Raw genomic sequence first — 11,184 nt, 5'->3', positions numbered from 1 at the left:
CAAGAACTCACAATGGGAGGAGGAAGTTGGAGTGAATAGATATTCACACAAACAGTCACATACTCATTAAGAAGTGTCAACTCTGCAAGAGTCCACAGTGAGGAGCTGGACACAGTGGAACAAGCCTGTTGTCCCAGCATGTGGGATGTAGAGGCAGGTAAACCAGATGTCCAAGGCTAAGCTGTGTTCTAGTCAGTTTCAGCGATCAACTTGTCATAGCCTAGAGTCACCCAGTCCAGACTGTCCAATGGGCACGCTTGAGGGAGATTGTCTTCATTGTTAGCTAAGGTAGGAGGACCCAGCCTACTGCCACAGCAAAGGAGGCACTACTAACAAGAAAGTGGCTTTCCCAAGGCGGGTCTGATCTATTGTACTCACGAGGTGCTGATCCCTTGAATTTCTTCAACTGTAGGAAATTTAAATGCACATTTTGTGGAACTGGAGAACTGTCTTCAGAATTTTTTTTTTTAAAGAAACATGTTTTTTTTTAAAAGAAAACAAATCAGAAATTTAAATAATCACATTAATTCAAATGGAAATGCTTTATAATCTAAAACCTATAGAATCTATACAGTGATTGCTATTCAGAAGTTAATTTACATCTTCAAATTATTTCACTGTAAAAAATGCTGAAAATAAATGAACTAAATTTGTAACTTAAGAACTTAGAAAAAAAATGTGGTGACTTAGTATTTCCATTGCTTGGAAGAGATACCATGACCACGGCAACTTTTATTTTTTTATTTTATTTATTTATTTTTGTTTTGTTTTGTTTTTCGAGACAGGGTTTCCCTGTGTAGCCCTGGCTGTCCTGGAACTCACTCTGTAGACCAGGCTGGCCTCGAACTCAGAAATCTGCCTGCCTCTGCCTCCCAAGTGCTGGGATTAAAGGCGTGCGCCACCACTGCCTGGCAGCAACTTTTATAAAAGAAAACATTTCATTGGGGTTGGCTTACTGCTTCAGAGGTTTAGTCCATTGCTATCATGGGAAGCATGGCAGCAGGCAGGCAGACATGGTGTTAGAGGAGATGAGAGTTCTCCATCTTGATCCCAAGGCACCCAGCAGGAGACTGGATTCTACACTGGGCGTAGCTTGAGCATAGATCTCAAAGCCTGTTCCACAGTCACACACTTCCTCCAACAAGGCCACACCTCCTAATAGTGCCTCTCCCTAAAGGCTAAGCAGTCAAGCACATGACTCTATGGAGGCCATTTCTATTCTAACCTCCACAGATGGGTACGCTGGTGCCTTTAATCCCAGTAGAGGCAGTCAGGTCTGTCTGAATTTGAGGCCAGCTGGGTCTACATAGCGAGCTCCAGGTCAGTGACAGCAACATAGTGAGACCCTGCCCCGCCCCCCCCAAAACAACCAAAAACCAAAACCAAAACCAAAAGAACCTAGAAAGAAGTCTGGAAAGATGGCCCAGAGGTGAAGAACTCTTGACTGCTCTTGCACAGGACACAAGGTTGGTTCCCGACACCCACACATCAGACAGTTTACAACTTCCTGTAACTCTAGCTCCTGGGGTTCTGATGCCCTCTTCAGGGCTCCACTGACACTCACACAAATCCACACATAGATACACACATGTACATATAAAATTAAATAACAAAAATAGTGGTGGTGGCACACATCTTTAATCCCAGCACTTGGGAGGCAGAGGCAGGCAGATCTTTGAGTTCGAGGCCAGCCTGGTCTACAGAGTGAGTTCTAGGACAGCCAGGGCTACACAGAAAAACCCTGTCTCAAAAAACTAATAATAAGGCTGGAGAGATGGCTCAGCGGGCAAGAGCACTGACTGCTCTTCCAAAAGTCCTGAGTTCAAATCCCAGCAACCACATGCTGGCTCACAACCACCCATAATGAGATCTGATGCTCTCTTCAGGTATATCTGAAAACAGCTATAGTGTACCTATTTATAATACCTATTTATAATAATAAATAAATCTTTGGGCTGGAGCACGTGGGATTGATCAGAGCAAGCAGAGGTCCTAAATTCAATTCCCAACAACCATATGAAGGCTCACAACCATATGTACAGCTACAGTGTACTCATATACATAAAAATAAATACATGTTTTTTAAAAAGAAAAACTAATAATATTTTTTAAAGAACCTAGAAAAAGACTAAGATAAACAAAAAAGAGTAGAAGACAATGAGTAAGGATGAATAAGAAACATGTGAAAAAAATACATTTAGGAGGAAATTTAAATTCCAGGTTTTTAACATACTTTCTAATGTATGTAATTACAAACAAGCTTAAATAAGCAAAAGAGGGAAAGACAAAGGAGGGATGAACATAGGCGGAGATACAGCTTGTCTTAGTCAGGGTTTCTGTAGCTGCAACAAAAACAAAGTTGGGCAGGAAAGGGTTTATTCAGCTTACACTTCCACGTTGCTGTTTATCAGCAATGGACATCGTCAGGACAGCTCACACAGGGCAGGCACCTGGAGTCAGGAGCTGATGCAGAGGCCATGGAGGGGTGCTGCTGACTGGCTTGCTTCCCCTGGCTTACTCAGCCTGCTTTCTTATAGAACCCAGGACCACCAGCCCAGGGATGACACCACCTACAATGGGCTGGGTCCTCCCGCATTGATAACTAATTGAGAAAATGTCTTACAGCTGGATCTCATGGAGGCATTTCCTCAAGGGAGGCTCCTTCCTCTCTGATGATTCTAGTGTGTGTCAAGTGGACAAAACCAGTCAGTATACAGCTGTGTTACAGACATCACTAGAGGGATGAAGAGATGAGAGATAGCCATCTGACAGTGATGCACAAGCCCACAGGAAGCCTGACTATCATCCAAAACATAAGTGATCCTAGAAGAAGAAGAAACAGAGATCCTAAAGAGACCAGGCAGAGAGAAGGCTTGAGAACATAGGAGACCCTCTTCCCCACTTTCACGCTCCACCCTTCCTCTCTCTGTCCCTCAGTCTTTATTTGCACATCGGCTCCACTCTCTCAGGTTGTACAAAGTTCCTGCTGTGGTTTGCATGTATATGTTCCCTCAGACTCGGTATGGTTGGAACCAAAGTCCCAAGCGGCAGCATTAGGATGCAAAGCCTTTTGGAGCCAGTTATATCATTCTGGCTCTAGGATCAGTGTGTCAGGGGACAGCCCCTAGAACCCTCTTGTCTTCTGTCCTTGTGCCATGTGAGGACCCAGCATTCTGTCCCAAATAAATAAACCTTTAATGTTGCAACAGGGCCCCAGACCTTAGTACAACTAAGTCCATAATGGAAATGACATTTGGGCCATAAAACTCTACACATAGACAGCACCGCCTGCCAAAAATGAAAACAAAGACCTAATCCATCAAAGTCCATAGTTTCCGGGAAAGTCTCTAAATGGACCAACCTTGCTTTTTTGGCTTCTGTAGTTCTGCTTCTGTAGTTCGGCTTCTGGCTAACAGTTCTTGTTAACTGAAGTATGTCAACCCCAAGCAGGTCTGGGAGTTTTAGGTCAAGGAGGAAGTGAAAGGGGTCAGGATGCTGGCTCAGGGACAGGGGGGTGGGGGTGGAGGGTGGGGAGGGGGTAGGGGGGGGGTAGGAGTGGAGGTCATTGTGGGCTCTGATAGGCAACCACAGATACAGGTCAAAGGGGAGCCACGAATCCCTTTTGCCAGAGGCAAGGGAAATGACTCCCTTTGGGGGATGAGAACCTGTTTTGCAAATTCCTGAGGAAGGCTGGCTTTTATCTAGAAATCCTTCTGTAGTTCAGATTGAGCTTATTTTCGGATCTATTGACTGCCTAAGATCTAACGGGGGGGGGGGGGGGGGGGGGGGGGGGGGGCAGGTGTAGGGAGCAGCATTACTGATTTGAATTTTGCTGCCAACGTAGTTTTGCTTTGTTTGGTTTCATTTTGGTTTTGACGGATGGTCTCTCTACATAGTCCTGAGTGGCCTACATCTCACTATGTACACCAGGTTGGTCTCACACTCACAGATCTGCCTGCCTCTGCTGCCCACCACCGTGCCCTGCCCAAAGCTAGATTTTTTTTTTAAAAGAATTATTTATTTATTTTATGTATATGAGTACACTGTGTTCTCTTCAGACACACCAGAAGAGGACATGGGATCTCGTTACAGATGGTTGTGAGCCACCATGTGGTTGCTGGGAATTGAACTCAGGAAGATCAGTCAGTGCTCTTAACTGCTTTCAGTGTGATTGCCTGGAAACCTTCAGGGCCACTGAAGAATCCTTTGGATGGGGCTGGTAAGATAGCTCACTGGTTAAGAGCACTTGCTAATCTTAGGAGAGGAGCCTGGTTTGATACCTAGCACCCATGCTGTGGCTCACAAGCATCTTGTAACTGTAGTTCTAGGAGATCTGCTCTCTTCTATTCTCTGTAGCAACAGGAATGTACACGCTATGCATATATGCATGGAGACAAAACACCCATACACACAAAAACTGATAATTAAAAAAAAGTCAGAATTCTGAAGATGAAACAACATGCACTTAGCTACAATCTGGTTCACAGAGAATGCTTTGTAGGAAGGTCTGAGACAATCCAAACCATTGTATTAATTAATTTTATAATAATAAGTTGTCTTAGCCAAGCATGGTGGCACATGCCTTTACTCCCAGCACTCCAGAGGCAGAGGCAGGCAGATCATTACAAGTTCAAGGTCAGCCAAAACTACTCGGTGATTCTGTGTTTCATTACAAAAGGACTTGGGTTGAGGTGTTGACCCCTGACTCCCATAGGCTATCTCCTCTGGACTCCATGAGTGCTCTTGGGTATACACACAACGAGTAAAAAAATGTAAACTGGGGCTGGGCGGTTGTGGCGCATGCCTTTAATCCCAGCACTTGGGAGGCAGAGGCAGGTGGATGGATCTCTGAGTTCCAGGCCAGCCTAGTCTACAGAGTGAGTTCCAAGACAGCCAAGGCTACACAGAGAAACCCTGTCTCGAAAAACCAAAAAAAACAAAACCAACTCATATTTGGTATTTTATATACTTATTACGGTTGAAAGTGTTACTCCCATTGGAATGACAGCCTCATAATACAGTTATGTTTATGATGGAGCAATTGATTAAGTATTATGATTTCAGGTTGAAATCCCACTAAAGTAACAGGGTATTGAAACATATGAACTTTATTTACTTATTTATTTATTTATTATCATACATAAGTACACTATAGCTGTCTTCAGACACCCCAGAAGAGGGGGTCAGATCTCATCATGGGTGGTTGTGAGCCACCATGTGGTTGCTGGGATTTGAACCCAGGACTTTTGGAAGAGCAGTTGGTGCTCTTACCCTCTGAGCCATCTCACCAGCCCCGAAACATATGAACTTTAGGCTCGATATATTTATTAGTTGAATTATCTAGATTGATTCAAAACTATTTTTTTCCTTAGGTTTGGTTTGTTGAGTAAGAAAATTTAAATAATGTTGTTGTTGTTGTTGTTATTGTTGAGACAGGGTTTCTCTGTGTAGTCTTGGCTATTCTTGAGCTCATAGATTAGGCTGGCCTTGAACTCATAGAGATCTGCCTGCCTCTGCCTCTCAGGTGCTGGGGTTGAAGGTATGTGCCAATGCTACCCAGCTAAATACTTTTAAAGAGTCAAGTATTTTTAAATTTATCATTGCCATTTTAGAATGATGAATATTCAATAAGTTTGTAAGTTGGATCAAGCGTTATTTGGGGTATCCTTAAAAATGATGGTTAACATCTCTTAAAGTTATAAACAGGATAATAAGATTTATAAGCTGGATGCAAAAGCCTGAGGAAGAAATGAGATTTTTGAATTTGTAATTTGAATAAACTGATTCCATTTTTAAAACCCAACATAAACGTTATTAATGACCTTCTCTACAGGAAAAAAAAAAAATCCTGAAGAATCCCTTCAAAATTCATGTGTGCCAACTGAATCCCCAAGGTGATGGTTTGAAGGTGATGGTGAGGCTGAAGGTAGTTGAGTCACGGGTGCTCTCTCCACAGGCCCCTCCTCCTCCTGCCCGGTGTGAATGCAGTTTAGAACAAGCACAGTGGAACAAGAACAGTGGAGCCAGCTGTCTCTGTGGAACAGGCTATCCCTGTACACCCAAGGCTGCTGCTCTCCAACCTCCTGAAGATATGTTTCTTTTGCTCATAAGTTACCCAGTTTTGGGTTTGAGTTTTGAAACAGGATCTCACGGAAGCCAGGCTGACCTTGAGCTCAAAGTACACAGCTGAGGATGACCTTGAACTCCAGGCTCTCCTTCCTCAGCTTCACTTGTGCTGGGATTGCTGGTGTGCAGCGCCACTCCTGGCAGGCATAGTGATCTAACAGCAGAGACAGACTAAGGCGAGCACCCAGCTGCCTTGCCCCTCGGTAAGGAAGCTCACCTCACAGCCCCATACTGATAAGTGTGTCTCTCATCAATGTTAATGTCGAGATGGTCGACGGGAATAGTGCATTCTATGTATTGGACAGTTACATCAGTTATCGGGGACAACGGCGCCAGAACACAGAAAAAGAAGAAAGCTTTCCTATCTCTGTCCTTTAAACTTGAAAAGAACAGTGCAGTAAAAAGGGGCGGGGAGCAGGGCGGGGCCAAAAACAGACCAAACTCCCTGTCTTATATTGGTTCAAAACTCCTAATAAAACCACAGAGGAATGTGATGTTTTTTATACAGATGATTTCAAAGAGCACACTCATACCCTTTACAAAATATTACCAGGAAAGCCTCAGTGTATTAGATGAAAAATATCTCAGATCAAGAGGTGTTGCTTATAGGATGGTTCAATGTTAATAAATCGATTAATATAATTTATTCTAGAAAGTAGACTACACTAATGGCTTAAGAGAAAAATATACCAAGGCCGAGTGGCACTCACTACAAGAATAAAAACATAGATCAATAGTAGAAAATCTATTGATATAATTATAATTTGAAAAAGAAAACCATTATATAAAGATAATGAAAATATATTTGATAAATATAATATCTCTGAGTTTCTAACACCTTACCAAAATAAAAATGATACTTTCACATTATACGTTCAAATGTTTTGACATGTATTTATTAGCATGTGTGTACATGCTTGCTCTCGCATGCAAGTGGGGATCAAAGCATGACTTGCAGAAATCAGTTTTCTTTTCCACCTCATGAATCCCATGGATCAAGTTTAGGTCATAAGGCTTAGTATCAAGCACATTACCCACAGAGCCATCTTGCCAAACCTACTTTAATTATTACATGCATGTATGTATGTATGTATTTAGTGTGTATGTACATGCATATGTGGACATCAGAAGACAAGTGTGGGGGTCAGTTCTCTACCATGGAGGTCCTAGGGGCCAAACTAAGATCTTCAGGCTTGACAGTTGGCATCTGTCGCACCAAGGTGTCACCTGCCCTCACTGACCCTGCTTCTTTTTTGAGTCAGGGTCTCTAGTTCAAGCTGGTTTAGAACTCACCTTGTAGAGGATGACCTTCAACCTCTGGACTTCTCACATCCCAGGTGAGAGGCTTGCAGGCACACAGCACCACTGAGGGTTTCTGAAGTCCCAAGGCAAGTGTAAGCATCTGCATCTCAATGAGATTGCATAAATAGCTCTTCTAGGTAAAGAACAGTCAAGAATGCCCACAGTAGCTGGCGGTGGTGACACATGCCTTTAATCCAGCACTTGGGAGGCAGAGGCAGGCGGATTTCTGTGTTCAAGGCCAGCCTAGTCTACAGAGTGAGTTCCAGGACAGCCAGGGCTACACAGAGAATCCCTGTCTCGAAAAAAAAAAAGAGTGTCCACAGTAGTTTCTGGAGAAACCAGAATCTCATTTCACTGTCTAGACTGACCTCCAACACGTGACTCCCTGTCGTCTCCCACCACAGCTCTTGATTAACATTGTTCCGAAAGACCTAGTTGTTTAATTAGAGAAATACATGAAAAGTGAGATAAAGATGAGGGAAGAGGAGGCAAAGTAATCATTATTTAAAGTTTGCATGATTAAATATCTAAGAAATCCCTCCCAGAAATCGATTAAATATATTAACTGGTTCCAGGAACTTGGCCAATTACAAAATAAATATACAAAAATCAAAGGCATTCCAATCACACAATAAAAGGTACTTAATAAATATGACATAGAATAATTCATAGAATAATTCCATTCACAGTATCTTTTTTTTTTTTTTCAAGACAGGGTTTCTCTGTGTAGTCCTGGCTGTCCTGGAATTCACTCTGTAGACCAGGCTGGCCTCAAACTCAGAAATCCGCCTGCCTCTGCCTCCCAAGTGTTGGGATTAAAGGCGTGTGCCACCACTCCCGGCCATGCACAGTATCTTAAAAGCATAAAGGAAGTAGAAATAAACTAGACAGTGAGATGCCTCAGCTGTTAAAAACACTGGTTGCTCTTCTAGGGGACCCAGGTTTGATTGCCAGCACCCACATGGCAGCACCTAACTTCTGAATCTCTGGTACCGAGGGATCTTGTCCCCTCTTCTGACCTCCTCAGGCATATATGTGATACACAGATATGCATGTAAGCCCAATACCCATACACAATATCTATAAAAATAAATAAATAAAAAATATTTTTAAAAAATAAACAAACTGGGCTGGAGAGATTGCTCAGCGGTTAAGAGCACTGATTGCTTTTCCGAAGGTCCTGAGTTCAATTCCCAGCAACCACATGGTGGCTCACAACCATCTGTAAGGAGATCTGACGCCCTCTTCTGGTGCATCTGAAGACAGCTACAGTGTACTTATGTATAATAATAAATCTTTAAAAGAAAGGAAGGAAGGAAGGAAGGAAGGAAGGAAGGAAGGAAGGAAGGAAGGAAGAAAGAAACTTACTACAATGTGCAAAACATTTATAGGGAAAAATTCTGAGGAGGAACATCAAGACTTGAACAAGAGACACTCGGTGTATAAACCCCATAGAGCACTCAGTTGGTGGAGTGTTTGCTTAAGAGACACAAAACCCAGGGCTGGAGAGATGGCTCAGTGGTTAAGAGCACTGACTGTTCTTCCAGAGGTCCTGAGTTCAATCCCCAGCAACCACATGGTGGCTCACAGCCATCTATAATGGAATCTGATGCCCTCTTCTGGTGTGTTGCTCATGTGGCAGCCAGCAACAGTGTACTCATATATATGAAATAAATAAATAAATAAATCTATTATTTAAAAAATGGTTAACCCTGTTGGGGCTGGAGAGATGCTCTTGTCAGGAGCACCTGCTACTCTTGCAGAGGAGAGGACCTAGATTTGAAAGACACAAAACCCTGGGTTCCATCCCCAGCACCACATAAAGCCAGGCATGGCACAGACCTGTAATCTCAGCACTTCGGGGGTAGAGACAGGATTAGAAATTCAAGGTCACCCTTGGTCATGGAATGAGTTTGAGGTCGATCTGGGCTACTTGAGACCCTGTTTCAAAAGAAAAAAAAAGCTGGGCAGTGGTGGTGCAGGCCTTTAATCCCAGCACTTGGGAGGCAGAGGCAGGTGGATTTCTAAGTTTGAGGCCCAGCCTGGTCTACAGAGTGAGTTCCAGGACAGCCAGAGCTACACAGAGAAACCCTGTCTTGAAAAAAAAAAAAGAAAGAAAGAAAGAAAAAAATACAAAATTTTGGCATGGTGGTGCACACCTTTAATAATAGCACTCAAGAAACAGAGGCAGGCAGATCTCTGTGAGTTCACGAATATCCTGGCATACAGAGTGAGTTCCAGACCAGCCAGGCAAGACCTTGTCTTGAGAAGAAAAAAAAAAAAACAGAATCATAACATACCTCCTTCAAACGAGTGGAAAATCATATTCAGAATCCCCAAAGGCCTTATCATAGAACCTGGCAAAGTGATTCTAAAGAGAATTTGAACAATAAAGCTGTAGAAATAAAAGTCCAGGGAACTGGAGAGATGGCTCAGTAGTTTAAGAGTTCTTGCTGCTCTTCCAGAGTGCCTTGAGTTCAAATCTCAGCAACCATAAAGAGTTTCTCACAACCATCTGTAACTCCAGCTCCAGGGTTCCCACCCTCTTTTGGATTTGGTAGGCACCTACACACACCCACACCCACACACACACACACACACACACACACACACACACACACACGCAAACACATACATGTATATGCCGCAGAGTCTGCCATCAGAGTGAGCAGGATTTTCCCATGTGCCTTACAAAGGTTTAAAAATTCAAACAGCATAGAACTGGTAGAGGCAGTTTTAAACAAACCTAAGATGTGTTTGACTATGGTGTGGAAATGTGCAGGTATGGAATGAAGAAAAAGCCCGTCACACCTTGCAGGCCACATGGGGAAGTGGCAGGGTCATGCAGGTTGTTCAGGGGTGAAAGGAGAGCATGGGCACCAGCCTGTATCATGGTTCCTATGGGAAGGAATGGGCAAGGTAGGAAAGAGGTAACGCGTTAGTCTTGAATGGTCTATTCAGACTAACATACTATTCAGAGTTGTAAAAAAAAAAATTATTTTAAAATATCAAACTAGGGGACTGGAGAGATGGGTTGGTAGTTATGAGCACTGGATGTTCTTCCAAAGGACCCAGGTTCAATTCCCAGCACCCACATGGCAATTCAGAACTGTATGTAACTCCAGATATAGGGGATCTAACATCCTTATACTGCCACACATTCAGACAAAACATCAATACACATACAATAAGAATAAATAAGTCATTAAACATTTTTTAATACCAAAGTAAAGGCTAGGGAACAGCTCAGCTGGTATTGTTCTTGCCTACGGTCTTAGGGTTTTACTGCTATGAACAGACACCATGAGCAACTCAACTCTTGTAAAGGACAACAGTTAACTGGGGCTGGCTTATGGATTCAGAGGCTCGGTCCATTATCATTAAGGCGGGAACATGGCAGCATCCAGGCAGGCATGGTGCTGGAGGAGCTGAGAGTTCTACAGCTTCATCTGAAAGCCTCTAGAAGACTGGGTTCCAAGCAGCTAGCATGAGGGTCTCAAAGCCCACACCCACAGTGATATACCTACTCCAGCAAGGCACACTTCCTAATAGTGCCACTCCCTGAGCAACTACTATGCACAAGGCCCCGCACCCCAGTACCCTGTAATCTGGGCTTGGTTGTGTATGCCCGTCACCCGAGCAAGTAGAGACAGGAATTCATGGCTATCCTCAGCTACTCTAAGAGTTGGAGGCCAGCCGAGGAAACAGGAGACTCTGTCTCAAAAACAAATAACCCTCCACACACAAAATTTGCTA

The 11,184-nt window shown here is 43.3% G+C and overlaps 1 non-coding gene across 1 annotated transcript; it reads left to right on the top strand.

The window, feature by feature from the left end:
- The first annotated feature begins 303 nt into the window (after positions 1 to 303).
- LOC116097362 lies at positions 304 to 467 on the top strand. Its single transcript, XR_004121384.1, has one exon. It is a non-coding gene; the product is annotated as a U1 spliceosomal RNA (small nuclear RNA).
- Positions 468 to 11,184: the final 10,717 nt, after the last annotated feature.

This window comes from Mastomys coucha, unplaced genomic scaffold, assembly GCF_008632895.1.
Source record: "Mastomys coucha isolate ucsf_1 unplaced genomic scaffold, UCSF_Mcou_1 pScaffold18, whole genome shotgun sequence".
Lineage (NCBI taxonomy): Eukaryota > Metazoa > Chordata > Mammalia > Rodentia > Muridae > Mastomys > Mastomys coucha.
This window is presented reverse-complemented; position numbering and strand designations above follow the sequence as displayed.